At 44.3% G+C, this 5,461-nt stretch overlaps 1 pseudogene; it reads left to right on the top strand.

Moving 5' to 3' along the window:
• Nucleotides 1-4,767: 4,767 nt before the first annotated feature.
• On the top strand, nucleotides 4,768-4,886 carry LOC148504764 (5S ribosomal RNA; annotated as a pseudogene).
• Nucleotides 4,887-5,461: the final 575 nt, after the last annotated feature.

The following is a 5,461-nucleotide window of genomic DNA, read 5'->3' as shown; positions in this document are numbered from 1 at the left end:
TTGCAATACCGACGGCTGAAGAGAAATCTAAATCAAATCAATATTTGCTGTGGCCACCCTTTGCCTTCAAAACAGCATAAATTCTTCTAGGTACACTTGTACACAGTTTTTGTAGGAACTCAGCAGGGAGGTTGTTTCAAACATCTTGGAGAACTAACCACAAGATCTTCTGTGGATGTGGGTTTGCTCAAATCCTTGTCTCTTCATGTAATTCCAGACAGACTTGATGATCTTGAGATCAGGGCTCTGTGGGGGCCATATCATCACTTTCAGGACACCTTGTTCTTCTTTACACTGAAGATAGTTCTTAATTAAATTGGCTGTATGTTTGGGGTCGTTGTCCTGCTGCAGGATAAATTTCAAGCCAAACTTGCAAGGAACCTCCACCATGCTTCACTGTTGCCTGCAGACACTCACTGTACCACTCTCCAGCCCCTCAGCGAACAAACTGCCTGTTACAGCCAAATATTTAAAATTTAGACTCATCAGTCAAGAGCACCTGCTGCCATTTTTCTGCACCCCAATTTCTATGTTTTTGTGCATAGTTGAGTCGTTTGACCTTGTTTCCATGTCAAAGGTATGGCTTTTTGGCCGCAATTCTTCAGTGAAGACCATTTCTGGCCAGATTTCTCCCTTAGTGGTGCCTAACAGTAGATGGGTGTACCTGGGTCTCCCTGGTTCCTGCCATTTCTGAGCTGATGTTACTGCTGGACATCTTCCGATTTAGAAGGGAAGTAAGCATGATATATCTTTCATCTGATGCACTAAGGGCCTGATTCAGTACAGATCGTAACTGCGATCACAATAGTGATTACGCATGCAGTCTCACTGCGCAGATATGCTAATGTTTGCGTTCGCTATGCCATATGCAGCCTAACATAAAGACAAAAAGTTTGGCTGTTCCTCATCCAGTTTTAAGCCTCCTACACAGCTGTTTCTGTTTCAGTTTATGACTGTGTTTCAACCTACATATGAAAATGATGATAATTATCACCTGTTTGGTATGATTGGTTAATCATACACCTGACTATAATCCTACAAAATTCCTGACTTTGTGTACCAGTCCTGAAAATATTGATGCTGTTTTGAAGGCAAAGGGTGGTCACACCAAATATTGATTTGATTTAGATGTCTCTTCTGTTCATTCACTTTGCATTTTGTAAATTGATAAATAGAAACTAGTAACACTTCTATTTATGAAAACATTCTTAAAGTGCCCATATACGGTGTGATATTTACATGATTTGGCAATTTTTGAACATTCGTAACGACCAATCATGTATAAAAAGTGGTGTATTCCAGTATGATTACGATGGCGATGCGCGTCCCCGGCATGGTTGTATATCGGCATCGCAGATCAACTGAACTGAGCAGTAAGATTTCGACCTATCGTGTAGGATTTTAGTGTTCACTCTAGCTCCGGCGGCAGGCAGGGCGCTGGAGCTAGAGAGGGAAACCTTGTGCGTGCGCCCGAAAAGGGCGTGGTCATGAAAAGGGGGCATGTCTATAAGACGCATCCCCTTTTCGTCATTCTTGGGGGCGTGCCCGGCGCTTACGGACATGCCGGGCAGCCCCCAAGAGCTGCAGAAAGGGAGAATAGATGCCAGGCGCATGCGCCCGGCATCTATTCTCCGGCGGTGACCGGGTCACCGCATGTTTGTCCACCCGCGGGACACTGCGCCCCGCGGGTGAGAACGGCACCTGCAGGCTGTGAGGGCAGGGCGCTTTTTGCCCTCCTGGAGGGCAGGGTGCTTTTTGCCCTCCAGAAAGAGGGCAGGGCGCCGCGCCCCGCTAAAACAGCATAGCGGGAACGCTAGGATTTGACACACATTGTACGCTGTTTTGCTTGATGTATGATTGCGATGTGCGATTTATGATGTCCCTGGCCACTCCCCTCCTCCATTGTGTGACAGACGACAGGAGAAGTGGAAGCAGCAGCAGCATCATTGTGTCTAGCGGAGGCTTGTGCATTAAAAAGTGAGTAATCGCCTGTATTCTATGTACACCCTGAACCACCAATGTACTCCTGCACCTCCAATGCCCTGCACCACTAATGAATACTAACCACTGCACCCCCAATGCATATTAACCCCTGCACCACTAATGCATAATAACCTCTGCCCCCTAATGCGTATTAACCCCTGCCCCACCAATGCATAATAACCACTGCACTCCCAATCACCCCCAATGCGTATTAACCCCTGCCCCACCAATGCATAATAGCCACTGCACCCCCAATGCGTATTAACCCCTGCCCCACCAATGCATTTTAACCCCTGCCCCACCAATGTGTATTAACCCCTTCCACCCCAATGTGTATTAACCACTGCACCCCCAATGTGTTGTTTTAACCAATACACCCCCAATGTGTACTTCAACCACTGCACCCCCAATGTGTATTTTAACCTCTGGCCCCCCAATGTGTATTGTAACCACTGCACCCCCAATGTGTATTTTAACCTCTGTCCCATGTGTATTTTAACCTCTGCCCCCAATGTGCATTTTAACCACTGCATCCCCTATGTGTATTTTAACCTCTGCACCCCCAATGTACACTATGCCACCAATGTACTAGCCCATCAATGGTTAATATCCACCGCATCCACAATGTACCCACTCCCCCAGCCAATGTTATGGCAGTGTAGGACAATGCAAGTTGTATCCCAATTGTTTTTTTTTTTTTCAAATTCCTATGAAAATAAACTGACAGGTTTAAAAATGTATTTAGAACACATTTAAAACATATCAACTAATTAAAATAATTCAACTGTTAAAACATTAAAACTTTCACATTTTAAAAACACTAGTGTAAATAGAGCGCCAATTTGTGACAGGGTTTCTTGAGCGGTATCACGCCCATGAATGTCTGGCGAATCAAGGGGCCCGAATACATCAATAAATACAGGAGAGCTGCAGTAATTGAAGAGCTTGTAACTTTTAGCAAGTCATTGCTAAAGGTGGGTTAATGCGGATATGTTTGCCATCAATAGCTCTTCCGCAGTTGGGGAAATTACACCTACGTTCAAATTCCTCAGCAATGGTCTACCACTCCTCCACCTTTGTTGGGAAATAGAATAAAGAAAGAAAAAACAAAATATTAGAAAACGTTATTAACATTAATCTTTTCTCTCTCTCCTCCAACAGTCTACAACAACAGACCTCGACCTCCTCACCACGAGTCTACAAATGGCCACCCGTAGCGAGAGTGAGGCCGAATTTACCCAGCCTGCTGCAAGATGGTGTCGTTACCAGCGCAAGACCCAGGAGCAGCCAAATCCACTGCTTAAACAGGTTGAGCAGGCCCTACAAAAGCCCCCGGACATGTTCGACCACCTGGGCACTCATATAGACCACCTGGGCACTCAGTAGTCTACGTGAAATGGATGAAGGTCAACAAATCCATGCCCAGAGGATCATATACGAGACAGTTATCCAGGGGCAATTGAAACAGCTGGGCATCACAACTACTGTAGGCTGACAGATGAGCCTCTGCCCCTGACAACGGTGCAGTCACGCTATGGGTCATCCTCATCCTATTCCTACCCGCTACCAGGCCACACAACTGAGGCCAACTCCATCCCACCCTAACCCCATCCCACTTACCTTACACCTGAACCCACCAACCCCTCCACATCCTCCTCTGAGGTTCTTCACAGAGCCATGTTGGCAGAGGAAGAGGAGCCACCCCATTTTTTAAAATTTTTTAAATATAGTAAATTTAAAACATCAATAAGTTTTCTCTCTCCCAATAGCTACTGCTTGGTATACGGTGCGGATGATGCGGATTGGACAGGGTCACTAAATGCATGGCATAAAGAAAGATTGGGGAATGCCGGGGCCTCAATCTGGACTTGCGCCATGTGCTTCTTGGCCTATTCAATCCGTCGTTTGACACACCGTATACCATGCAGCTGCATAGCTATTGGGATAAAACTTGTTGAGTTACCAGTTTTTATACATTTAAACCATGTTGGTTTTGGTAAACATTAAAAAGCAGCCATGTTGGTAAAAATACGTTTATTGATATTTACAGCCATGTTGGTTGAGTTATTTCCCTCTGTGAAAAAATAAAATAAAATAAAAAATGTTCTTTCACCAGAAAAAAAATGTATAGTGTTTTTACCCACCTTAAAGTAGTGGAACTTTAGGACATTTACAATGGCATCACAGGTGTCTGGGATGATGCGCCCCAAAGCCTGGGGGAAATGAGGGTCCGAAACTTTAGGTCTTCAAAGGACCTTCCTGTAGCCAGGTACCTCAGGGTAGCAATGAGCCTCTCAGCAGGGATGGCCCTCCTCATGGTGGTGTCCTGCCTCTGGATATAGGGGGTCACCAGACGCAGAAACTCCTGGAAGGTGGCATCATCCATACGCAGGTAGTTGCAGTAATCGTCTGGGTTGTTCTCCCTAATCTCCATCAACAGGGGCATATGGGAGCAAGTCTCCCTCCTCATCAGTCACTCCTTGGTCCAGCTAGACCTCATCCACCTCCTCTCCTCAGCTCCATCACCTTTTAGCTTCAGATAGCCATAGGCTAGCAGAAGCTTATAGCTATAGGAATCCATCACCACAAAATGTATTTAGTATAGAACACACCTTGTTAAAGGCAAGCCCAAAACAAAGCAAAGCACAATAGCAATGTACAGCATTCAGGGTATAAAACCAAACCTTACTAGTCACAGAGCAGAGTGTGCCCTGATCTAAAATGGATGCTACCTACTCTGTTTTGTGTTTACCTGGGCATTCACACTTTCCCGAGTACAAATGTACCTACAGCCATACCATACTGGATGTGCCCAATCTCATCTGATCTTAGAAGCTATACAGCATTGGGCCTGGTTAGTACTTGGATGGGAGACCACCTGGAAATACCAGGTACTGTAGGTTCTTTAATTAAGAGGTGTATTGGGACTGAGTGGTAACACAGCAGAGCATTCATTTACATATCCATGTTTTTACACGCTCATCGGTCTGGTTTACTTGCAAATTATATGTCAACATATTATTAGGGTTATTTCTGGGTATTCCTCTTCCTACATTATACTTATATGATATTGGCATAGTATGCAGAATTACTGTACAAGTCGTAGGAGCTTTATTACCCTCATTTAATATTTGCGCCATTTTTAAGGTATCACCCTTGACATTGAAAATATATTGTGATAGCAATTTTCTGTGTATCATGGGGTCCTTTGCAATTTTAAACTAAGTTTATTAAGAGTTATTTTTTATAAAATTATTTGATATGATTATCTAATTCAAGAATGCCCCAGCAACAAGTCCTTCTTTTCTTCTTCTTGGTGTAGTACATGTACTGTACTTGAAGATCTGGGCGCAGGGGTGGAAATATGCTATTTATGCATGCACCTTTTTGGAGTCTAAATTATGCCCATTTTACTACCAATTCTGCATCCGCCCTTATACAGTATGTTGGATAGTCAAGGTGAAACACTAGTGATTTT

This window comes from Taudactylus pleione, unplaced genomic scaffold (genome assembly GCF_031769625.1).
Source record: "Taudactylus pleione unplaced genomic scaffold, aTauple2 ptg000457l, whole genome shotgun sequence".
Lineage (NCBI taxonomy): Eukaryota > Metazoa > Chordata > Amphibia > Anura > Myobatrachidae > Taudactylus > Taudactylus pleione.
Note: the sequence above shows the minus strand (reverse complement) of the source record. Positions and strands in the feature narration are given on the sequence as shown.